Source organism: Puma concolor, chromosome B1 (assembly GCF_028749965.1).
Source record: "Puma concolor isolate L17-30 chromosome B1, mPumCon1.1.hap2, whole genome shotgun sequence".
NCBI lineage: Eukaryota > Metazoa > Chordata > Mammalia > Carnivora > Felidae > Puma > Puma concolor.
This window is the reverse complement of record NC_141670.1, coordinates 70679304-70707115: the sequence shown is the minus strand read 5'-3', so window position 1 is coordinate 70707115 and position 27812 is coordinate 70679304. Positions and strand designations below refer to the sequence as shown.

General features: G+C 36.0%; 1 pseudogene; it reads right to left on the bottom strand.

The window, feature by feature from the left end:
- Window positions 1–15205: 15205 nt before the first annotated feature.
- LOC112858989 (cell cycle progression protein 1-like) lies at window positions 15206–17919 on the bottom strand (annotated as a pseudogene).
- Window positions 17920–27812: the final 9893 nt, after the last annotated feature.

Here is a 27812-nt window from a genome sequence, read left to right as displayed (position 1 = left end):
AGACAGAGCATGAACGGGGAAGGGGCAGAGAGAGAGGGAGACACAGAATCAGAAACAGGCTCCAGGCTCTGAGCCATCAGCCCAGAGCCCGACGCGGGGCTCGAACTCGCGGACCGCGAGATCGTGACCTGGCTGAAGTCGGACGCTTAACCGACTGCGCCACCCAGGCGCCCCGTGAGAATCCTTATTTTACTTACTCATAGATATGTTTATTTTTGTTCCTAACTGAATCAGAAGTATAAAAACTATATATGATTAGTCTCATATTTGAGAAATTATCTAATATTTCCTCTGATCTTAACATTTTAGTTTTATTTGTGTATAGAGCTGAGTCGGTGAGGGTTTTTTCCATAAATGGATGAAAAACATGTTTAAATTAAAAACAAACAAAAAAACCTCCACCTACAAATAGCCAACTAATTGTGCACTGAAAGAAAGTCATTTTTTACACTGATAAAACCTATAAAAATATGACAAAAGGATTATGTTTGTGTGTTCAGGAAAACATCACTGAGTTGAAGACACACTTTAAAAAAAAAAAGTATGCCTATTATGGAATGATATTTATTAATGAAAATCAGTCCATTCCTTGACCAGAAACCCATTTAATCACAAGATTCCAAAGACTTTATTTGTTAAGTTTTTCTCTTACCATAAGTAAGGTCCCATCCCTGTTGAATACTCAGTTCTACTCAGACATCATCTCTCTTCACACAAATCAGAACTGCAGCAGATCCTGGCTTCCTTGATTGCCCCCAGACAGTCTTTACAAAAGCAGATTTAGTTAAAACTTCTGGAAAAGAGAAGATATCACAGTAGAGCACCACAAAATAAACACACAGGAATTTTAAAAGCCCTGTTTAATTGCACAAGTGAATACTACATATGTATGCGTGTATATGGTTTTTCTTTTTTCTTATTTGGGGATAATAATCATATATTCAAAAAGGCAACAGTTAATTTTAAAATGAAGAAGTGGAACAACGCATCTTAGGAACTAACTCTATCCTGACCTGGAAAAAATAACTCGACACAATTTTTTTAAAAATATAACTACTAAAACTTCCTGTGCTTCAGTTTTCTGGTCTATAAAATAAGTGTAATGATAGTAACTATTTCCTGGAGTCCTTGTGCAATTTAAGGGTCAAGCATTTAGAACAATGTTTCACAAATGGTATATACTCAATAAGAATTAACTATGAATATTTTCCTTTTTTTCATTTCAAACTCTGTGATTATAAAGAATGTCCCAGAATCTAATAGCTATACTATAACCATGAATTCATCTAAATAATTCACCTTGTTTTTCCTCACTGGTTTGGATTAAAAATTATTTTATGATATAAATTTGTCAACAGGGAGAGAAGTTTCTGAGAAGCAAATAAAAGAACAGTCAATCTTCCTCATTATTCTGGGATTCCATAATTGTGAATCGCCTAATTGCTAAAATTTATTTGTAACCCCCATATCAATACACAATAGTGCTTTCACAGTCATTTCTGGACATGTGCTGAGTGGCAAAAATTTTGAGTCACTGGCATTTTCTACTGAGATCTAGCAGGCAATGTTCTGCCTTCTTATTTCTGCTCTCACACCATAAGCAAATGTTCTTTTCATGGTCTCTTATTGCCATGTTTTTGTCATTTTTATGCTTTTTGTTTGTGATTGAGCTGTTTAAAACGGTGCCCAAGCATAGTGTTGAGGCACTTCGTAGTAGTGTTCCTGAGTACAAAAAAGCTATGATGTGCTTTATGGAGAAAGTACATGTGTTAGATAAGCTCCACTCAGGCATGAGTTACAGTGCTGTTGACTGCAAGTTCAGTGTTAATGAATCAACAGTTTGCTACAACCAGAAAAGGAAAGAGGAAATTTGCCAACCTGTACATGAGGCCACTCAAAAAAGTGTTAAAGTAACATTTATATAGGGTGTGATAAAGCTATGGATAAGATAGAAAAGTAGCTCAACGTGTGGATTCATGAAATGAAAACAGGGTTATTTTTTAAGTACAGTAATAAGAGCATTGTGGTGAGGCACAAATGCTGACCCATGCTCAACAAAATGTTAAACCCTTCTTGGCTACTGTTGTCTGACTCACATGTATCATAGGAGAATTCTGCAGATCAGAAGCCTCTAGGAAAAAGTTTTAACTTACTTGCTAAGTATAAAAGGGTTATGTGGCTGAGGCGCCTGGGTGGCTCAGTCGGTTAAGTGGCCGACTTCAGCTCAGGTCATGATCTCGCGGTCTGTGAGTTCGAGCCCCGTGTCGGGCTCTGTGCTGACAGCTCAGAGCCTGGAGCCTGTTTCAGATTCTGTGTCTCCCTCTCTCTGACCCTCCCCCGTTCATGCTCTGTCTCTCTCTGTCTCAAAAATAAATAAACGTTAAAAAAAAATAAAAGGGTTATGTGGAAGATAAGTTTTCGATTCTGATGGAACTGGAGACTGGCTTATTTTACAAGGACATTGGCAAATAAATTTATTTAATGCAATGCTCTCTGTCGTCCCTGGCTTTAAATCATTCAAAAACCATGTAGTAAATTGTTGATGAGAAATATATATTAAATGAGGTGTCTTTAAAGTAAAACTATCATAAAACCAGGTTACATATTGGTTGATGAAAATGTGATCAGAGGCTTGCATGAACCTAACACTGCATTTCTCCTAGGAGCATTTCCCAAGTCAGTGTTTTGAGGTTAACTTCCAGAGCATAATTGCCACAAATAATGATTGTTGACCATATCTGTCTTCATAGCTACATTTTTACTTTAGAATAAGATGTGTCATTCAGTTTTTACTTTTACATGTTTTTTTTTTTTTCTTCTATCTTCATACTTTCCCATTTCAGAGTGTATTATCCATCATTATAGCCAAGGTTAAATAATCAACTGGCCTCTTTTAATTGGTTATTCATTGTTTTGTTGTTGTTGTTGTTGTTGTTCTATATAATCCATTCAAATAATCATTTCCAGTGCTCATCATTCTTGTTATAATATTCAAGTTTTCATCCCTTGTAATTATCCTTCAGTCTAAAGTATTTTCTTCTGCATTTCTTTCTTGTAGTTCTGCTGCTGACTAATTTAGTTTTCTTTTATCAGAAAGTATTGTTATACCTTCATTCTTATTTTTGCTGGATGTAGAATTATGAGTAAACAGTTCTTTTGTTTTAGTATTTTAAAGCTTTTCCTAGTATTTTCTGGCCTCCATTCTCTGATGAAAAGTCAAAGTCATTTCAAATACTGTTCCTCTGAGTGTAATTTATAATTTTCTGTGGTTATTGTGAAAATTTCCTCTTTATCTTTGACTTTCAATAATTTTAAGTAATGTATTTTGATTGCTATAACCATACTTGCAATTTGTTAAAATTCTTGAATGTAAATATTTATATCTTTTTATTAAATTAGGGAACTTTACAACCATTATTTTTTCAAACATGACCAAGTTCAATACCAATAGGCAGGAAGACATCCTTTACATAGAGGAGGTAAAAGTTTATATTTACCAAACAAAAATCAAACCTACCAAATTAGTACCAAAAGTTTCAACTGAACTATGAGATGAGTAAAATAATTTTATTCTTATAGTTGGTTAAATCTAGCGAGAAAGACATAAAAGTTTCCTGTATTGTGAAAATTTTATGATAATATATTGCATGATCCTGGATCCTTTCTATTTCTATGAATACTCCTTCTTTCCTGCTCTGCTGATGATAAAAAAAAAAAAAACAACACCCATAAATATCAATGTAATATTACAAAAAAAGACAAAAAACAAAAACTACAGGCCAATATACTTCTTGAGTATACACATAAAGATTCTTTAAAAACTGTTCATAAATAGGAGAACCCAGGTGACTCAGTTGGGTAAGTGTCCAACTCTTGATAACGGCTCAGATCACGATCTCATGGTTTGTGAGTTTGAGCTCTCTGTCGGGCTCTGCACTGACAGTGCAGAGCCTGCTTCAGATTCTCTCTCTCCCTCTCTTTCTTGGCCCTCCTTTGGCTTGTGCTCTCTCTCTCTCTCAAAAATGATAAATAAACATTAAAAAAGTATTCACAAATAAATATAATCATATAAAAAGGACAATATACAGTGAAAATGCCAGATTTACCTCAGATATGCTAGGTTGATTTAACACTTTCAGAAAAATTAATCAATGTCATTTACTCTAATAACCAAAGAGAGAAGGGGAAAAACACATGATAATGTAAATAAATGTAAAAAATTGTTTTAAAGAAGTCATTACTCATGATAAAAACCCAGAACAAACTAGACAGAAAAGAATTTCCCTAACATGATTAATAAGGAAAATTACAGCTAACATCATACACAATGATAGAAGACTGAATGCTTTTACCTTAAGACTTGGGACTAGGCTAAGTGTCCACATGTGCCACCAATGTTGATCATATACTGGCAGCCCTAGCCAGTGCAGTAAGACAAGCAAAAAAACTTAACAAATTCTCCAGATTGGAAAGAAAAAGCAAAACAGTCTTTTTTCATAAATACATGATTGCATTATATATAAAATCCTACACCTTCAATGAAAAAGTACTAAAAATAAAGAATGTATTCAGCAAAACTATAGGGTAAAAAATCAATATACAGAAATTTTTATATGAAAGCAATAAACGTTCTAAACAAAAGAAAAAATCCAATTCAATTAAAAATAGCAACCAAAAATTAAAAAGTTAAAAAGAAAAAAGTGAGTTTAAGCCTCATGTTGGGCTCTGTGCTGATGGCTCAGAGCCTGGCGCCTGCTTTTGATTCTGTGTCACCCTCTCTCTCTGCCCCTCCCCAGCTCTCACTCTATCTCTCTGTCTTTCAAAAAGAAATAAAACATTAAAAAATTTAAAAGTTTAAAAATAGTAACCAAAAAATATGAAATGCTTAAGGATATTTTAACCAGATAAGTACAAAACTACAAAATTATACTGAAAGAAATGAAAGAGCATCTGACATAAATGGTGGTATAAACCATGATCATGAATAAAAAATCTCAATATTGTTTAAGATACCAATTTATCCCAGGTTGAATCTACAGATGTAACAAAACTCCAATATAACAAATATTTTGCAAATTTTGAGAATCTGATTATAAAACTCACATGGAAATGCAAATGACCTAGAGTGACCAAGGCAATCATGAAAAAGTAAAACAAAGATGGAAAAATTGCATTACCTTACTTCAAATCTTACTGTAAAGTTATAATAATCAAGATAGTATAAATTTGACAAAGAGACAGACATATAGCTCAATAGAACAGAACTGAAAGTCCAGAAGTAAACACACACATACGGCCAATTGAGTTCTGAGGAATGGTTCAAGGTAATTCAAATATGAAAAGAATCCTTTCAAGAAATGAGGCTTCCAAAGAAGGTTGGAAGATGGCGGCAGAGTAGAAGGACCCTGGACTCACCTCATCCCACAAATACAACTAGGTAACTATCAAATCATCCTAAATACCCCAGAAATTGACCTGAAGACTGGCAGAACAAATGCCACAACTAACAGTAGAAAAGAGGCCACATTGAAGAAAGTAGGAAGTGCAGAGGTACAGCTTGGGAGAGAAACAGATGGTGCCTACTTCAGTGCGGAGGGAGCCATAATCTCAGAGAAAAGGTGAGAAATCTTTAAAACCTGGAGTTTTAAAGATTAGTGGGCTTGGCTGGGATAGAGCCTGTAGGGTACTGTGCTGCTCTGGGAAAGAAGGCAGTCAAACAACCCGCAGATATATAACGTGGACACAGTGATCTAAATGGTGCCTGGTGCATGCAGTGAAGAGGTCATTTGCTGATATCAGCACATCCCAGGAGGCGGCATTCACAGAGACCCCTTCAGGAACAAAGGAACTGGCTAGCACCGGTTCCCTCCCCCACCCCTAAGCATAAGCACAGCGCCATCTACAGGAACCAGTGAGCACACTCAACACTGACTACCCACACCAAGCCCTGCTCCTTCCCTCCTTGCACTCTGGTGGAATTGTCTCTCCCAGTCACCCTTGTCTTAGTTCCAGTGCAGTGACCTCCTCGAAAAAAGCAGCCCAAACCCCTGCTCACACCATGTCTTCTGACGCAGGAGTTTTGCAGAGCCTTGGTTCCAGCAGTGGTGGCAACAGATCTCATTTCACAAACAGACCAGAGCATGCCTAGTTAAAACATGCTGCATTCAGGCCAGGGACCAAACACTGCCCACAACACGCAAAGAAAGCCTCTGCAGATGACTGGCCTGAAGGATAAAGCAGCCAGAACAAAACTGCAGAGCATATGTGACACACATCGAAGACACTCCCAGATGTTTAAGACCCTGGGAACAGGGGACACTACATGGCAGGACACTACAGGACCTCTTCTTCATAAGGCCATCACCCTCAAGAACAAGAGACTTTCCTAAAACACAGAAATAGGCACCGAGACTTAGTCAAAATGAGAAGACAGAGAAATGTATCCCCAAATGAAAGAACAGGATAAAGTTATAGCCAGAGATCTAAGCAAAACAGATACAAGTAACATTCCTGATAGGAAATTTAAAGTAATGATCATAAGGATACTCAATGGACTTGAGAAAAGAATGGAAGACCTGAGTGAGACCCTTAACACAGAGATGAAGAATAACAGCAAAGATAAAGGGCTCAATAAACAAAATGAGAAACAAATTTAATGGAATGTACAGCAGGCTGGAAGAAGCAGTGGAACAAATTAATAACCTAGAAGGCAGAGTAATGGAAAGTAATCAAGCTGAACAAAAGAGAGAAAAAATGAATTATGCAAAATGAGAATAGACTTGAGAAACTCAGTGACTCTATCAAACATAATAACATTCATATTATAGTAGTCCTGAAAAAAGAAGAGAAAAGGGAACAGAAAATTTATTTGAAGAAATAATAGCCGAAAACTTCCCTAATCTAGTGACGAAAACAGATATTCAGATCCAGGAGGCTGAGAACTCCCATCAAAACCAGCAATGGCAAATCCACACCAAGACATATTGTAATTAAATTTGAAAAATATAGTGATAAAGAAAATATCTTATGCAGAAATAAAAGGAATAAATGATATAGAAACTAAACAAATAATATAACAGATCAGTGAAACAAGGAGCTGATTTTGTGAAAATAATAAAATTTATAAGTCTCTATCCAAACTTATCAAGAAAAAAAGAGAGGACTCAAAATCACAAATAAGAAAGAAGAAATAACAGCACCACAGAAATAGAAACAATTAGAAGAAAATATTATGAAAAAATATATGCCAAAAAATTGGACAACCTACAAGCAATGGATAAATTCCTAGAAACATATAAACTACCAAAACTGAAACATGAAGAAATAGAAAATTTGAACAGACCAATAACCAGCAAATACATTAAATCAGTAATCAAAAACTCCCAACAAGCAAAAGTCTAGGACAGATGGCTTCACAAGTGATTTCTAACAAACATTTAAAGAAGAGTTAATACCTGTTCTGAAACTATTCCAAAAAATAGAAAAGGAAAGAAAACTTCTAAATTCATTTTATGAGCTAGCTTATACCAAAACCAGATAAAGACACCACTAAAAAAGAGAACTACAAGCCAATATCTCTGATGAATACAGATGCAAAAATCATCAATAAAATACTATCAAACCTAATCCAACAACACATTAACACACACACACACACACACACACACACACACACACACATTCACTACAATCAAGTGGGATTTACTCCTAGGTTGCAAAGGTGATTCAATATTCACTAATCAAAGTGATACATCACATCAATTAGAGAAAGGTTAAGAACCATATGATCATTTCAATAGATGCAGAAAAGCATTTGACAAAGTACAACATCCATTCATGATAAAAACCTTCAGGAAAGTAAGTTTAGAAGGAACATATCTCAACAGGATAAAGTCCATATATGAAAAACTCAGAGCTAACATCATCCTTGATGGGGAAAAACAGAGCTTTTTCTAAGGTTAGGAAGAAAACAAGGATATGCACTCTCACCATTTTTCAACATAGTACATGTGGATCCTAGCCACAGCAATCAGACAACAGAAAGAAATAAAAGGCATCCAAGTCAGCAAGGAAGAAGTCAAACTTTCACTACTTACAGATGACATGATATTCTGTAGCAAACTCGAAAGACTCCACCAAAAAACTGCTAGAACTGATCAAAAAATTCAGTAAAGTCACAGGATACAAAATCCTTTTACAGAAATCTCTTGCAATTCTATACATCAATGATGAAGCAGTAGAAATAGAAATAAAGAAAACAGTACCATTTACAATTGAACCTAAAATGATAAGATACTAAGAATAAACCTAACCAAAGAGGATGAAAGACCTATACTTTGCAAACTATAAAACACTGATGAAAGAAATTGAAGGCAACACAAAGAAATGGAAACACATTCCATGCTCATGGATTAGAAGAACAATTATTGAAATGCCTATGCTATCCAAAGCAATCTACGGATTTGATACAATCATTATCAAAATACCAACAGCATTTTTCACAGAACTAGAACAGATAATCCCAAAATTTCTACAGAACCACAAAAGACGCCGAATAGCCAAAGTAATCTTGAACAAAAAAGGGCAAAGCTGGAGGCATCACAATTCCGGACTTCAAGTTATATTATAAAGCTGTAGTAATCAAACAGTATGGTACTGAAACAAAAACAGTCACAAAGATCAATAAAACAGAATAGAAAACCCAGAAATAAACTCAAAATTATATAGTTAACTAATCTTTGACAGAGCAGGAAAGAATATCCAATGGGAAAAAGATGGACTCTCTGACAAATGATGTTGGGAAAACTGGACAGCTACATACAAAAGAAAGAAACTGGACCATTTTCTTACACCATACACAAAAATAAACTTTAAAAGGATTAAGACCCAAATGTAAGACCTGAATCCATAAAAATCCTAAAACAGAGGCAGTAACTTCTTTAACATCAATCATCGCAACATTTCTAAATATGTCTCCTAGGGCAAGGGAAACAAAAGCAAAAATAAACTGTTTGGATTACATCAAAATAAAAAGCTTCTGCATAGTGAAAGAAATAATCAACAAAACTAAAAGGTAGAATGGGAGAAGATATTTGCAAATGGCATATCTTACAAAGGGTTAATATCTAAAATATATAAAATACATATCAAACCCAACACCCCCAAAACAAATAATACAATTAAAAATGGGCAGAAGATATGAACAGACTTTGCTCCCAAAGAACACATACAGATGCAACAGACACATGAAAAGATGCTCAACATCATTCATCACAGGAAATGCAAATCGAAACCATGATGAGCTGTCACCTCACACCTATTAGAATGGTTAAAATCAGGAACACAAGAAAAAACAGGTGTTGGCGAGGATGTGAAGAAAAAGAAACCCTCTGGCACTGTTGGTGGAAAGGCAAACTGGTGCAACCACTCTGGAAAACAGTATGGAGGATCCTCAAAAAGGTAAAAATAGAACTACTCTATGATCCAGCAACTGCACTACCGAGTATTCACTCAAAGAATACAAGAACACTAATTCAAAGGGATACACACACCCTTATGTTTATAGCAGCATTATTTACAATAGCCAAATTATGGAAGCAGCCCAAGTGTCCACTGACTAATAACTGGATAAAGAAGAGGTGGTTTATATACACAGTGGAATATTATCCACCCATAAAAAATGAAATCTCGCATTTGCAATGACATGGATGGCGCTAGAGAGTATAATGCTAAGTGAAATAAGTCAGTCAGAGAAAGAAAAATACCATATGATTTCAGTCATATATAGCATTTAAGAAACAAATGAGCAAAAGAGAAAAAAAGCAAGAGAGAGAGAGAGAAAGAGAGAGAGAGAGAGAAATCAAGAAACAGCCTCTTAACTAGAGAACAAACTGATGGTTACCAGAGAGGAGGTGGGGAGGGCGATAGGTGAAATAGATGATGGGGATTAAAAAGTGCACTTGCTGTGATGAGCACCAAATGATGTATGGAAGTGTTGAATCACTATATTGTACACCTGAAACTAATGTAACACTGTATTTGAACTAACTGGATTAAAATAAAAACTTGAAAAAAAAAACAAAGAAAATGAAATATAATTTAAAAATAAATGTATTTTTCTTTTTTATAATGTTTATTTTTTAGAGAGATAGAGGGAAAGAGTGAGGCAGAGAGAGAGAGGGAGACAGAGAATCCCAAGCAGGCCCCACGCTGTCAGCACAGATCCCAATATGGGGCTTGAACTCACTATGAGATTACGACCTGAGCAGAAATCAAGAGTCAGACACTTAACCAACTGAGCTACACAGGAACCCCTAGATATGTATTTTTCCAAGAAAGAAAAAAGTGAAGAAAAGAAAAGAAAAGAAAAGAAAAGAAAAGAAAAGAAAAGAAAAGAAAAGAAAAGAAGTGAGGCTTCAACAACAGGACATCTGTGCCATAAAAAATAAACCTTCTATTCACTCACATCATACCCCAAAATTACCTTGAAATAAACCATAGAACCAAAGGTAAAAGTTAAAATTATATAATTTCAAGGAAAAAATGTGAGAACATTTTTAAAGTGATAGATAACCCAAATTTTCTTAGATGGGATATCGGAAGCATGAAACAAAAAAAGAAAAATAATAATAATAAACTGAAGTCTATCAAAATAAAAAATTATCCTTCTAAGGTCAGATGACTTAAATGCTTAAATGAAATAATAATTTATGCTTAAATGAAGTAAAAATACAAACCATAAATTAAGAGAGGATATGTATATGTATGTGTGTGTGTGTATATGGTCTCTCTGACATATATATATATATACATGTATATATATATGTATATACATATGTGTGTGTATATATATGTGTGTGTATATATATGTGTGTGTGTATATATATGTGTGTGTATATATATATGTGTATATATATGTGTATATATGTATGTATATATATGTATGTATATATATATACACACACACACATATGACAAAGCAATTGTATGTAGAATGTATAAAGAACATTTACAACTGAATGAGTAATACAATCTTAAAATTTATTAAAAATCGAAGAGAAATTCTTTTTTTAAGTTTTTACTTTAATTCCAATTAGTTAACATACAGTGTAATAATAGTTTCAAGAACAATTCTTAAGATATATGAAATACCAATACACATCATTAGTTGGCAAAGTAAACTAAAACCTCAATGAGATGCAACTATACACATACAAATGGCTACCATGAAAAATGGTGGTATTAAGTGTTGTCAATTATGGGGAAAACTACATTGCTGGTGGGGAAATATAATGACACAACCATTTTACAAAAACAGGTGGGCAGTATCTCATAAAGGCAAAGGTACATTTACATATGACTCAGTAATTTCACTCCTTGGGATTTATCCAAGAGGAATGAAAACTTACATCTTCACAAAGACATATGAAAATGCTCACAGCAACTTTATTTATAATAGTTAAAAGCCGACAACTCAATTGTTGATTAGCAGGGAAATGGATGTTATAATATGCAGCACAATGGAATAGTACCCAGCTCCAAAAAGGAACCAAGGAAACATACAACAACACTGTGTGGAAGGAAGTCAGAAATGTTATGCTGAGGGAAGGGGCTAGACATAACAGAGTACATACTTCATGATTCCATTTATGTGAAATTCTGAAAAGTTCAAAATAATGTATGTTGATACCACTAAGGGGCATGAGGGAACTTTTAAGGGTGATGGTATTGTTATTTATCTTGATCAGGAGAGTAGTTTTACAAGTGTATTCGTCTGCCATAACTCCTTGGATTGCTCGCTGTGAATGGATACTGATTATTCTAAATTTGACAGAAAGAGACTAAAACTCTGCACCTTCATTTGTTACTACCTATTTCATATCTTTAATACTTGGTAATAATTAATAAACTCACGTGTCAGGCATTTTTATAAATTCTTTACAGATAGGAATATTTAATAAAGCTGGTATAGAATTTCATTGCTTGGGAGGACACCGAGTGATCTCCCAAGTATTCTTTCAGGTCATTACAATCCTCATGACAACACTGCAGTGTAGGCTAGGCAAGTGTCTTTTCCCCGTCATTTTAAAAGTAAAACAACAACAACAATGACGACCTGAAACACATTGAGGTTAAGTAATTTATTAAGCAAAGCCACTCAACTACTAAGGAGTAGATTTGGAAATCTAATCCTGTCATCTTTCTGCTAATCATCCACAAATTTGTGCTGTTGAAGCGAGCACTGTGCTAATCATTCTAAATAATTCACAGGCAATTTGTTTGAATTGAATAAATTGTATATTTTTGAGTAATTCTCAAATTTGGAAATTGGTGTTATTTTTTTTTTTTTTTTGTCCTTGCAGTTTTGGAGGGAGAGGCTTGCATAGTTGACTCATCACTATTTAACTTTGTTCTCATTGTACTGAAGCTATTGTAAACAACTAGTCCATTTGAAACCCACATATGGAGAGAACACTGACTCCCATGGACTGTGTTTATCTTGGGTGGTTAATGATCCTGAATCCAACATCTACCAAGGTTATAGCTCAAGGAGCCTTTCCAAAGCACTAATTCAAGAGATTTTTTTTTCATTCTCAGAAGCAAATTCTGTATGAAATCTTGCCTTCTGACTCATCTGCCAAGTCCAGCACATTGCATCTTGCCCCAAAGGCACCAGACAACGGAGCCAACCCATCAAATTCCTGCCATAAATTTAGCTTAAACTATGAGATTATTTCTCCTGGGAAGGATGTTTCATACCCCTCAAGCAATCCCCCTGATGTTTTAAATATTTTTCTCCTTATATGAGTGCTTATTATTTAAGACCAAGCAAAATATACTTCTGAACTAGATGTTTTATCATTGTGTTTTTGCCTTTGATTTAGATGATCTAGATGTGTGTGTGCTTGCATGTGTGTTTGAAGGACAGACAGAATTGGAGGAAAGTGAAAGGGAGAGCCAGAGAGGGAGGGAAAAGGGGAGGAGGGAGGAAGAGGAAGAGTGGGGGGGACAAAGGTGGGAAAAGGGAGAAGGAGGGAGGAAGGAGAGAGAAGAGGATATTAAAAATATGTCTATTATCTAGATATTCAGTGGAATATCTAGATATTCAGTGGAATGATTTTTGTGCCAAATAAGAATGTTCACAGAATGTTTCTTTTTTTTTTCTGAAACACTTTTGGGGGAGTCTAAAAAGTAATTTACTTTATGGGGCGCCTGGGTGGCGCAGTCGGTTAAGCGTCCGACTTCAGCCAGGTCACGATCTCGCGGTCTGTGAGTTCGAGCCCCGCGTCAGGCTCTGGGCTGATGGCTCGGAGCCTGGAGCCTGTTTCCGATTCTGTGTCTCCCTCTCTCTCTGCCCCTCCGCCGTTCATGCTCTGTCTCTCTCTGTCCCAAAAATAAATAAAAAACGTTGAAAAAAATTTAAAAAAAGAAAGTAATTTACTTTAGGTATAACATATATCCTGACCATTAAGTACATGATTTATGGATTAGCTACATTTCCAATGTAGATACTTTTGATGGAATACATAACTATAATGTGGTAGGCAGAAAATGTCCCCTGCTCCAATATGCCATGTCCTAATCCCTAGAATTTATGAATATGTTACTTTATGTGGCAAAAAGGACTTTGCAAATGTGATTAAATTAAGAATATGAGAAGGAGAGCTAATCCGAGATTATCCAGAAGGGCCCAAAGAAATCTCAGGGGTCCTTACGAGTTAAAAGGAAAGCAGAGGTACAGAGGGAAATGTAAAGATGCTAAGCACTGATGACTTTTGTTTTTCTGTCTGTTTGCTTATTTTTTTTTTTAATTCTAGTGTAGTTAACATATGGTGTTATATTAGTTTCAAGTGTACAACATAGTGATTCAGCTGGCTTTTGAATGCAGAAGAGGCCACCAGCCATGAGTGCAGGTCCCCTCTAGAAGCTAGACAATTCAAGGGAATAGATTATTTCCTAGAACCTTCAGAAATAATACAGCTCTGGCAACACCTTGATTCTAACCTAGGGAAACCCATTTCACACTTTGGCACTCCAGAACTGTAAGATAGTAAATTTGTTTTCGTTTTAAGCAAACAAATTTGTCGTAGTTTGTTACAGCAGCCATAAGAAATAGACATAAGAACGATGTAGAAAGTACTCCCCCCTCCAGCAAAATGTAGCCTTTATTTACTCAAACATTTATTTACTTCTAGGAAATAAGAGCTTTCCTAATTTCAAGCAGCTATGAGAGAACTTCTCTGTTCTTCCACACTCATTTGCCAGAAGGTCAAACTGGAAGTCACATATATGTCTATGAATAGAAATTAAAAGGGAAACTCAGATGTTCCAGAAGATGAAATTCTGAACTGTGTTTAAATCTTTCCTAGAAATAGACATTGCTGGGTAGAAATATTCAGATGCTGCATAAATAAGCCTGTAAACATTGGGCAAGATTCATGGAACTAGCAAAAAAACAAAACAAAACAAAAAAACCCAAAACAAAACAAAACAGTCAACTGCTTTACCAAATATCACTACTGAGGAAATGTATAAAACATATCACAAAGTATAAAATCATATTTTAATATAAAATCATATTTTAATACAAATGCCAGATTTTAAATAAAGACCTTTAGATTTCCTCATGGTGAGTTTTATTGTTTCTTCTACAATATTCAGATGTCCAAGAAATTTCACAAGAGAACAAGTCAGCAAACTCATAAGAAGGCAGCAAATTCATCACAAGTCAATGGGGCTCTTGAAGCCAAAAAAAAAAAAAAAAAAGACAAGAAGCAAGTGTAAGATTATAAAATGTTAAAAATGAAATTCCATCACAATGTACTCTTTTCAAGCTCTACTGAAATGTAACACAAATATCAGTGTTAATTACACTTTGTCATATGATTTGAGCTCACTTTAAGCTCATACACTAAAAGGAAGATTCATTGCATGTACAAAATCTGTTGCATGCCTGACTTCCTTAAAACTACAGTTGAACATTTACAGTGCAAAAAAAAAAAAAAATCAGCAAAGCTCAACTACAGGAAAATGCAAGTTAGTAAGCTTTTGCTTGATGCTTCTGAGTAATAATGTAGAGTCATCAAACTGATACTTAGGAATGATAGACATTATCTTGATGATTTCATTTCAGTTTCAACGCCAAACATTGTGGACAGCATCCATGTTTCTGTTACTATTTTCTAATTTAAGTTAACCATGATGATCAATATTTAGGGTCAAAAGGTAACTGCCCCAATTCTATTTCAAGATCTGCCATGTGTCTTCCATTACCACAACCATATTTATGTCATTTACATTCTCTTTTAGAAGATTGTGGCTAAGGGTGCTTCTGCTTTTGTTTTCGATGCCTGGAGTTTTCAATATTTACCATTCATTGTTTTTTATCTGGTTGACTGCGGAAAAGATTAGGGGAAAGAGTGTGACCAAAGAAGTGTCTATATATATATATATATGCCCATCCACTTTTCCAACACTCCACCATTATCTGATATCACTTCATGTCTTTAAGATAATCTTTAACATCATTAGCAAAGTCAGTGAAGAGCCTCTGATCATATATAAAGATACCACTTAGGAAAACTTATTGATAAATGGATCATTCTTCCTAATGATGAAAACCATCAAGTTTTTCTACTAAATATTTTTTAATTAAATAAATTCATCTATCCTTACAGGATTCAATACTTTCATATTAAAAAATTAATGGATTCCTGTTGAACACATTCAATACACCGGAACAAGACTTCTGAAAAAAATCATAATTTTCATTAGTCATGCTCAGCACTGCACTTCTGTGAATTTGTATTTTTTTTCTAAATTCTTCAGAGTGAATTGGCTTTTCTTTCCTTCACTCTCTTTACCTCTATTATTCTTGTTTTATGTATGTGCCTATACTGTGAGTGTAAACATTCACTAAAGACTGTTGTTGGGCGTACCGGGTGGCTCAGTTGATTAAGCATCGACTTGGGCTCAGATCATGATCTCATGGTTCCTGGGTTTGAATCCCACATCGAGCTCTGTGCTGATAATTCAGAGCCTGGAGCCTGTGTCTTCCTCTCTCTCTGCCCCTCCCCTGCTCATTCTCTCTCTCTCTCTCTCTCTCTCTCTCTCTCTCTCTCTCTCTCTCTCACTCTCACTCTTTCTCCCCCTCTCTCAAAAATGAATAGAAATTTTTTTAAATTATTAAAAAAAAAAAAGACCTTTGTTGGCTTTTTAGCTGCTGCTTTTGTGGCACCAAATCTTTTATTGTCCTTTTCATCAAGGATATTCTTGGTGGTATCTTTGAAATACCTAGAAGTAGATTGAACTGAACCTGAGATTTTTTTTCAGATTTTCTTTCACAGCTGCCTTAGCCTGTTCAATTTCTTCTTTATGATGCCTCACTAAATCCTTGGTAGAATTCTTCATAGCATCAAATTTTTCCTTCACCAAACCCAAAATGTTTCCTTTGACTTATTTTTAGCCCTGTTGTTTCCTCTGCCCTCTTTCTTTTTTCCATCAGTTTCTTGTTTTACATTTCAATCTTTTGCCTCAATATAGAGTCTTTCCCACAAATCAGAATGCTGCTGTTCAGAGTTTAGCTTCTGCTCCAATTTGGTGAGTCCTTCCCATCAGATTTCTATTTCCTTTTTTTCACTCAATACATTGGGAGAGTCTGAGTTGCTATATGACTCACTAGAGTTTCACTGCTGATGTTCCGCCTTTAAAGCCATGGTTATTAGTTGTTCTCTCTCCATTTCCCTCCTTAGCATCTTTGCTTCTGTGAGAAGAGTCTCCCTTTGGTTAAGAAAGCTATGTGTGTTTAGTTCTTTTTTCCAGATTCTGCTTAAGTTTCTGATTTTCCGTAACCAATTCAGTCCCTGTCCCTTTATCTTCCAATATACTAATCTGTTCTCTTAGTTTCCTTAACTCTTCCTTTAATGAAGATAAGGCTTTTTCTTCCTTCTACAGAGATATTCTTAAATATTGATTTTATGTATCAGGGTTCTTTTTCTGAGTCTCAAAAGACATTCTTCCTACAGTAAGGGCCCAACATCTTGCAAGGTTTTCCTTCAATGACTTATAATCTATAAAAGATTCTTGTTCCTGTTTCCTGTTGGGAAATATAATCCTTCATATCATTCAGTTCATCTTCATGTATCTTTCTGACTGTTGATGTTTCTGAAGCTGAAGTATGCCATAGAAATATCCAAATCCCATGCCGATTGCAATCACGAATCAAGTATAACACATTTATTGAGACCACTGTTGAACTGCCATTTACACAATTCCTTAGAGGGTTTGGTGTCTTGTTTGGCAAGTAGCTGCTCCTCAGATTCTGAGATAAGAACACTCTTCTTCCTAGCATGCCATCATCTAAAGTCAGGACTAGGCTGATGACTGATTTCAATACTTTTTGATTCGTCATCACTAGCCTGTGATGAAAACAAAGTTTCTGGATTACAGGATGTATCCTGGGTGCTAGAAAAAGAGCCCAGGTTAAAGTCTTCTGGACTCTGTGCCTCTCCAACAATTATAGCTTCTTAATTTCCAATTTCTTCTAACTTAGGTGGCTTACGGTTAACAGTATCAGAATCATCACGGACAGCTCCAAAAGAGACATTGTCTTCAGATGACTTTTCTTCTTCTCTCTCAAGTGCTGACTTTGTTTCCTCCAAAGCTGGATCAGCAGTTTCTTCTTCCATTAACACTGTGCCATTTTAGCTACTCTTTCCCTCCTCTGATTGCAATACTTGTAGCTTCTCTTGCTCTAAAGATGTACATTCTGGAGCGAGCTCACAGCTGTCACTGGTTGTACCATGTTCAGAATTCACCATCTCTACATCAGACCCCTCATGATGGATAACAGTCCAACCATAAGATAAATCACTGTCACTGGAATTTTCAGACATTTTTCAGGTCTGAACGGACAGCACTACCTCCATCTTAATGAGGTAGATGCTACAGTGGTGGCGGTCATAGCCTGTAGAAAGTACTTTGATATCTGTACTTCACACCCAGTTCTAAGCCCTACATGTCTCTGTTTTGTAGTCTTCATGGCTTGGAACTCTAATTAGTGCAACATAGGATTGGCAGCATCAGTTTTTAAGGTGACAACACTGAGTTATTTCCAGGAGGGCAACGATCCCAGCATTAGAGAATATTACCCCTCCCAAAATGTCTGAAATTTGAGAATTTGAGACTATCTTCCACAAGTGTCCTTCTATAGTATCTAAACGCTCAGGGTCAATAAGTGTTCCCAGTAGAGAGTCAGTGCTTAGTAAGTACTTGTTAAATCAATAGTTAGAGAAAATGGCTGCCTATGAATAATTTGTACTAAATGGATTTGATGGATAAAACCACCTCCTCTACTAGGTGGTCAGTGTCTGAGTATCACCTTGTATTTCTGTGAGGTGACGCAGAGTGCACTTTTGAAGAAATGAGAGTGTAATAAGATGCAATTTAAATCCATATGTTTTGGAGGTAAATAGTATAAATGTACTTACCAAACAAGCTTACTGTGAGGAATACATGATTCAGTACAAGCAATGTGCATAGAAACATACCAAATATGTATTGGACACAAAAAGAAGTTGTAGGTAAGCCCCATGAGTTGAAATGGAGTGTTTGAGACAGCAGTGAAAGTGATGTGATTTTATTAGAAGAAAGGCTCCTGAGATACTGAAGATAAACTTCCCTATTAAAACATTTGCCTAGAGCTAGCCCTGGGCATTAAAACAATTGACATTAACACTTTCCTAGTTTAGAGATATTTTTCTTCTTTACCATCTCTTCATACACACATTGGCTTTTGATGAATTTTCTCCATTTTAAAGTCACAGGCTCACAATATTGACCTCATTAGCAAGGGGCAAAGAAAAGCTGCATACTCATTTGATAATAAAAATTACTGTGGCCTCTAATGATCAATTAATTGAAGTAATATCCGTGAAGTGCTTAAAACAAAGTAAGTAAGCAAAAAATAATGGCTGTTGTTAAATGTCTGCTTGTATATTACTTCAAGTCAGAGTAATGCTGCTCCCATTATTATGCATAGTTGCTATGACCACTGGACACAGCCACAGTTTGTAGACAGTTCAACTCCAAGAGGCATATTATTTATGAAATGACTCTTCACATCATATCTGTCTCTGAAAAAATTCCATTATCCCTTTTAATGTCCTTCTAACTCTATTTTTATTATTTTTTTTTAATTTTTAAATTTTCTTAATGTTTATTTATTTTTGAGAGACAGAGACAATGTGTGAGGAGGGGAAGGGGAAAGAGAGGGAGACACAGAATTAAAAGCAGGCTCCAGGCTCTGGGCTAGGCCCACAGCTCTCTCAGCACAGAGCTCACACGGGACTCGAACCCATAAATCATGAGATCATGATTTGAGCCAAAGTCAGACACTTAACTGACTAAGCCACCCAGCTGCCCCCTCTATTTTTTTTAAAATATTGATGTATAAGGTACATACAATAAAATTTACAAATTTCAGGCATTATTTTGATAGGTTCTGACAATTGTATACACCATGTAACTACCATTCAAAACAAGATACAGAAGTTTTCCATTATCCCACAAAGTTCTTCCTTCTCACTCTCAGACAGTAAGAACCTGCCCTATCACTACTTTGGTTACCAAAGTGAACCATTTTCTGATTTTCTTTACCTTAAAATAATTTTGTTCTTTCTTGGACTTCATATACATGGAATCATAGAATTGTATTCTTTTGTGTCTGGTTCCTTTGGTGGAATATAGCATTAGTGAGATTCATCCCAGTTGTGAGTATATCAGTAATTTCTTACTTTTTATTGCTCAGTAGTATTCCATTGTATGAATACAATAGGATTGCTTATCCATTTCTTCCTCATAGTAATTGGGTTTCTGCTGTAGGGTTATTATGACAATGTTGCTGTGCATGTTCTTGTCAAAGATTTTATGTTGACATATGTTATCATTTTTTTTCAGTAAATACCTGATTCAAGATGGATAGTAGGCTTAAATGCAAAAGCTAAAACTATAAATAATCTAAAAGAAATGAAAGGTGGATATCTTCAAGCCATTCAGGGAAGCAAAGATTTCTTAGATAGACACATAAAGCACCAACCAGAAAAGAACAAAATAGATAAATTGGACTTTATCTAAAGAAAATATCCGCTGTGCATGAAAATGTTATTTAAAAAAAATGAATAGGCAAGCCAAGGAGTAGGAATAAAATATTTTACTTTTTATTTTTAATGTTTATTTATTTTTGAGAGAGAGAGAGAGAGAGAGAGAGAGTTCAGGCAGGGGAGGGGCAGAGAGAGACAGAGAAACAAAATCTGAAGAAGGCTCTAGGCTCTGAGCTGTCAGCACAGAGCCCAATGTGGGGCTCAAGCCCACGAACTGTGAGATCATGCATGACCTAAGCCAGAGTCAGATGCTTAACCGACTGAGCCACCCAGGTCCCCCAAGACATTTTCAATTTGTATAACCAACAAGAATTTCTGTCCAGAAAAAATAGAGAAGTAATACAAATCAACAGTAAAAAGACAAAAGGCCAGTGAAAGGGGCACAAAATATATGATTGGATAATTGACAACATAGATACCCACTAGAGGACTTGTATTACCTAATTTCAGGACTTATTTGACCCTAGAGTATTCTCAAAGTGTGATAGTGGCAAAAGGATAAAACAGTAAATGTATGAAACAGAACAGATAGCCCAGGAAGAAACTGAGATATATATGTAGTGAATTTCCCTTTTAACCCAAGTCTTCTGCTGCCTTTGGCCCCATTGTCTCTTCAATACCTAGTGTTCTCCTTGTTCTTCTGTTTCTATGATCTCCTCTCACAATATCAAAAATCACTCAGAAATTTCCACTTGCTTCTAACTCTCCTCTTTTTCATGAGAGTATATGTTATCAACCATGCATTATTAAATCCTGTTTTCTCAACAGGACAACATACTATGCCATAGTTGACTGGTACAATATTTAATCCTATTTGTAGACCAATAACTTATTTACTGATACAAATACACTTCTCTTGGTTGGTTAAGGAAATGTGCTAAAGTGAAGTGAGCATCACAATAATATAAGGTTTACACGAGAAAAGGGTCAAAAAGTGTCTCGTGGCTCTCCTTACGCCACACTATATAGGAAACCCTGACTCCATACCTGTGTATAAAAAGGCTGCTATTTCTTGACAATTCAAGTATCAGACATCTCACTGGAAATGATATGAGATACATTACTTTATTTCAGACTAGAACTCATATAAGGCCAGTCTTTTTTAATGTTAGATTTATGTAAATGACCTCAGTTTCAGGGCTCTTCAGTAATGTGGTGTGGTCAGTTAATGGTATTTTTGATTATATGATCTACATTTGAATATTAAAAATAGGAGTAAGCCATGCTAATGTATAATAACAAGGAAGAATGATAATCCAAGACTACAGGGTTCTCAAATCTAATGCATCGGTCTTTTTCCAGAAGTATTATAAATTTTGATTTGGAGAAATATTTTCAGTTCTGCATATTACTTCCAATAATATGAATCAAAGAAGGAAGACATCACCACTGGGAGGTTTAACACAATCTTATTTGTTAAACTAAAGGAATCCCCAACTGGAGGTTTTTTGTGCATTTCTGAAAACTGTAAAATGATAGTTCTCTAAGAAATCTGCTTTTATATTTGCAAACTTATTGCTATCATCCAGAAACCTGAAACCAATAAATTAAAAGAAAATTGTACCCAAAGGGGAAAATAAAGAAAAGAAAGAGGAACTCAATTTGTTAGCTTTTCAGTGATAGATAATTATATACAACAGCAACAATGTTAAGAAGCAGGTACACCAGGCAGGAGGGGTTCTTCTTCTTAAATATTACATTTAAAAATTAGCCAAGAAGTAAACACAACGACAGAGGCAAATCACAACCCTGGAAGGGATACCATTCAGGTTTGCACTGCATGCACTAGCCTGACAATCCATTTTGGTGTGTGTTGGGGCCAGGAGTTGGGGTGATCTCCCAACAGCAGCCCCCTCACATTCAAATAGCAAAATGAAGAAAATAGCAATAGAATTTCTGGTTTATTTTGGTAATTTTCTAACATTGTTAGAAAAGTTGTATTGCTACCCAGAACATAGCATATCCTGATCAGCATGCGAGGTACTTTTATGCACTACCTTACTTTCTAATTTTTTTTTTCAACATTTACTCACTTTTTGAGAGACAGAGAAAGACAGACTGTGAGCAGGGAGGGGTGGAGAGAGAAGGAGACAAGGAATCCAAAGCAGGCTCCAGGCTCTGAGCTGTCAGCACAGAGCCTGAGGTGGGGCTCAAACTCATGATCTGTGAGATCATGACATGAGCCGAAGTTAGCCGCTTAATAGACTGAGCCACCCAGGAGCCCCTATGCACTACCTTACTTTCAAACAATACATTACTTTCAGACCTTTGCAATAAATATTTTCATAGATTGATTTCATGATTTTTATTTGTTTACTTGTTATTTGCTTATCTGTTACAAATGAAGATTTTTAAATTTGAGAGAGGATGAAGAATAGCATTCAAGTCACAGTCAGCACTGGAATTTGAGCCGGGCTAACTCCAAACTCCTATCATTCCCACCACCAAGGCAGTTTTGCTCTATGGTTAAGGACACAGACTTGGTGGCAGGAATCCTGGATGAAAATCCTGACCCTGCTACTCATTCATTGTTTAATGAATGAGGTCATTTGATCTTCCTAAAAACTATGTTTCTCATGTATAACATGGGAATAATAAGGAACCTATCTCATAAGAGATCAATGGGGATTAAACATGTTAATGCACATAAATCCCTGGTAATAACTCCCTGTACCTAATATAAGTTCATTAGATGCCCCTGTTATTATTGGCATGCTATATAACTTTTATTATGTATGTATGCATCCACTTAGCATGTTGTAATGATTTCTGAATATCTTTTAAGTGAATTCAACTGTAATCTGTAATTCCTCTTGAGAGAGAAACTTTATGTACTTATTTACATTTTACACTAAGATATTTTGGAGGGGAAAACATACACATGCTCATGGGATAGTGGATAATATGATCATAATTATGTTCTGACTGAATAAGCAATAGAACTGAATCATGCCCATTACCCAATTAACCATGATCTATAATCATCAAAACTATAGTTGCTATCTTGGCATAATTTTTTTTTTGATTGAGACATAAGGAGTAGCTATAGATGACACTGTCTGTCTGACAATTAAAATCTAAATGATCATAGTGCCTCTAGATATCTACCTACTAATTAGAAAGTAATTGATGAGGTGTAATTTGCAAGTTTGCCAGTATTAGGATTTAGCTATTATTCTACTATTACATATTAAAGTTTAGAGATTAATTTTCTCTCAAAAATTATTAGCGCTTCATCATCTGTTTCGTAGGAATGAACTTTAGAACACAAATCCCAAACAATCATTTTTGTGTCTGAATAACTTATCCCCAAATAATGGTTTCAGATTTTTCACTCAGAGTAATGTAAACTCTTGAGGAAATTTATTTCCAACAATATTCGGACTGCATCACTCACATGTTTCCCTCTTTCCCTTTCCTTTTGCATAAACCTTCCTTCTTTTCCACTAACTATTCCATAGCACTAAAGTGTCAGGGACTTCTTAGATTTTCTTTTATCCATCGCAGTTTCTCATGAGTTTCTGAGTACAAGGCTGCTATCAATGTACATGTGATAACCTCCCCAGATTACTACACTTTGGTTTTATACTTGGCTTCACCATTTTTCCCTTTGAAAAACCCTCACTTTTCTCCATATTCTCTCCACTTCTATCTCAATTCTCCTTTGAGTTTCTCAGTTCTTTCTCTTACTAGGCCAAAATACAAACACATGTTTCTTAATACTGTCCTTAAAAAGCTCTTTAAAGTGAAACAATACATTAGGCATATTTATTCTTTTATCCATGCATTCATTCATTCATCCACTCATTCATAAAAAATGAATGCTAACCATTTGCCAGGCTTTATTTCAGATTCTGAGAATATGTTAGTAAACAAAACAAAACAAAAAAAGTTTCTGCCCTCATGTCGTAAGGAAGACATGAAGATACATAAATAAACCAACTAAACAAGGAACATGGTAGAGATCACTAAGTTGTAGAAGAATTTCCAGGATGGCTTCTTTGAAAGGGCAGTGTTAGAGCAGAAGTCTAAAGATGAAAAATGCCAACTCTGAGTATATCTGTGTTTGGGGCAGAAAGAACATCAACTGAAGAGCCTCGAGGTGGAGACAGATGGTGTTTTGGGAAAGACAAAGAAAATCAAAATGTCCAGCATGTGACTAGCAAGTGCAAGAGAATGTGCGAGCTCAGAGTTCCTGGTTGCAGAGTTAAGAACCCATTCTAAGTAACACTTAATACATTATTAAAGGATATTAGGAAACTGAGAGGATGTCTAAGAAGGTTGGAGAGCCAGTCCCAGCAGCTTGAGCCAGCAACCACAACATGGGTGCTGCTTCAGTGAGATTATCCCTGCCACTGTCAATGAGCACAAGAATTACAGCTCACGCTTTGAGATTGCATGGGGTCCCCAAAACTATCACCGTCTCCACCAAAAGATAGATTCTGCACTGTGCCCACTGCCCCCTATTGCTTACTTCCAAATCTAACTTTTGAGTGACAGAACCATGCAGACAATAGGAGGGCTGAGAGAAGATGCTCTAGCTTCAAACTTGAGAACAAGGGACTGATTATGCCACATTGGAAGAGTGCACAAAAGATGCCAGTCCATCAAATAAGCATAAATGCTCACCAAATCACAGAGAAAAGCTTGGATCGTTAAATGTTAGTATAATTCCAAGTGTGTTTTATGTGATTTTCCTGTTCTCCAAATTCTGCATCATGGAAATAAAGAAATTGAGAAGTATGAACTAGGTCTGAGCTCCCCAGCATCATTGAATGAGCGTGAGAGAACAAGAGATGCGAGGCCCAGTAGCGCTGATGTGCGGCTTAATTTATGGAGTGCCTCTGAAGGCCATTTCATCAGCAGGGCTATCCCTGCCCACATGAACAGGGTTGCCTGCCACTGTGGAATCCCATTAGTGTGATCAAATGGAAGTGACACCTATCCCTTGAGAATAAGTACATCACTTCTGCAGGACTCCCAGGTGGAGATAATTGACCACTGAAAATGAGCATGAGTTATGGAGAGTTTGGCAGAAAATGGGTGATTCTTACAAATGTCATTCAAATCTTACACTCCTAGAGTTATACTGCCACACTGCTAACAAAACCAAAATCATTTTTATAAACAAACTGGAAAATGGAGACATTTCAAATTCACCAAATGTAGCAAAACAGGTTTTTTTCTCTTTGTAAATTTAAAATGTATTCTATTTGCAAATTAACTGGTGTTCAGAAACCATCTTCTCTTTCTGTGGCTAGACAAGGGCTTGAGAGATCCTTGTGACCAGACAGATAACACAATGAAGCAAAACTCTGAATCCATTAGGACTTCATTTAATGCCTTAGATTATAAAATAAACCTTTTTTTGTAAGTTCCATTTTGCATATGGTTAGGAAATAGTTAAACTCCATTCGTGCCACACAAAGGTCTATGTATTACAGTAAAACACTTTACTGTTTCAAGACAGTGGGAAGGATATACTGGCTGATATTCCCAGGTATTGGAATAACCTGGGGAAATGTACTAAAATAAAGACTTGGGGTACCACTGCAAGATTCTTATTCATTATTATCTCTCAAGGCCTCAGAGACCCAATACATCTAATGCATTCAACAGGACTTGAATATTACTGCAGTCTGTCCCCAGGCAGATCTCTTAGGGAAATCATGTGATTTTCATCTCATCAGAGATATACAGGGGAAGAGTTTACACAGAAATAGGACCCAAGATCTGCAAAAGCCATTTAAATAGTTAGTAAATAAGGAAATGATGACAACTTTTTAGGAAACTCCATTAAAAGTAGTCCCTTCATGGGGCGCCTGGGTGGCTCAGTAGGTTAAGCGTCGGACTTCGGCTCAGGTCGTGATCTCGCGGTCCGTGAGTTCGAGCCCCGCGTTGGGCTCTGTGCTGACAGCTCAGAGCCTGGAGCCTGTTTCAGATTCTGTGTCTCCCTGTCTCTCTGACCTCCCCCCGTTCATGCTCTGTCTCCCTCTGTCTCAAGAATAAATAAACATTAAAAAAAAAAAAAAAAAGTAGTCCCTTCCCTCTGCTAAGACCTACACACCTCTGATAATCTAAACACTTATGAATATGTTTCAAACAGTCTTTGGAGGGATTATGATATAAAACATAATAACAATAATAATGCTAACAAGAGAATAATATATAAATAAAATATTTTATATTCAAAAATAATTAGGTGGTATTAAACAAATAATATACTATCTAAATAAAAGCTAGAACTAATTGGGGCGCCTGGGTGGCTCAGTCGGTTGAGCAGCCGACTTCGGCTCAGGTCGCTATCTCACACTCTGTGAGTTCGAGCCCCGCGTCGGGCTCTGTGCTGACAGCTCGGAGCCTGGAGCCTGTTTCAAATTCTGTGTCTCCCTCTCTCTGACCCTCCCCCGTTCATGCTCTGTCTCTCTCTGTCTCAAAAATAAATAAGCATTAAAAAAAAAAAAAAAAAAAAAAAAAAAAGCTAGAACTAATTTTCAAAAACCAGAAAAACAGACCAATCTCTAGGACATACAGTAAAAAATATAAAAATGAAAACAAATTTGGAAATGAAAATGGGACTGTAACAACATAGAAGATTTTTATGATAAGAGAATATTTATAGTTAATAAATATGAAATTCCATACTTTAAAACATTTTTAAATGTATATTTATTTTTGAGGGCGAGAGAGAGAGAGAGAGAGAGAGAGAGGGAGAGAGAGAGAGAGAGCGAGCACAGGTGGGGAAGGGCAGAGATTGAGAGGGAGACACAGAACCTGAAGCAGGCTCCAGGCCCTGAGCTGTCAGCACATAGTTCAACGCAGGGCTCAAACACAGGATCCAAGACAGGCTATCATGACCTGAGCCGAAGTCAGACGCTCAACCAACTGAGCCACCCAGGCGCCCTTAAATTCTTGATGCTTTTTTTAAAAAAGAAATCAATTACCCAAACCAAAGCTGTGGAAAACTAGTCTAAGAGCTACATAAGAAATAGAGCAAGTTTTTAATGACTCACATCCTTAAAAGATTTCTGTGTTGGCGCCTGGGTGGCGCAGTCGGTTAAGCGTCCGACTTCAGCCAGGTCACGATCTCGCGGTCTGTGAGTTCGAGCCCCGCGTCAGGCTCTGGGCTGATGGCTCGGAGCCTGGAGCCTGTTTCCGATTCTGTGTCTCCCTCTCTCTCTGCCCCTCCCCCGTTCATGCTCTGTCTCTCTCTGTCCCCAAAATAAATAAACGTTGAAAAAAAAAATTAAAAAAAAAAAAAAAGATTTCTGTGTTATATATTTTTATACCTATAATAATAAAGTTTCCTATGCTATAGAATCTATTACTGAGAATAGAAATTAGTAATGATTCCGTATGTCACAAGGAATCAATAATAATAATAATCATCAATAAAGTTTATTAAAAAGGTTAATTCAAAACCAAATCTGATTAAGAAAAAAAAAAGACAAATTCACAAAGAACATAAGGTATACAAAATATCATGTAACCATAGAGCATTTTATAGATCATAAGAAATTATTATGAAAAACCTTATTGCAATGAATTGGAAACTTTAAAAATGAATATAAGTTTTACACAAAAATATGAAGGCCAGCTCAGGAAAATGTAAAATATACGTAAGATTGCTTAAGATTAGATTTTTACTGGGTG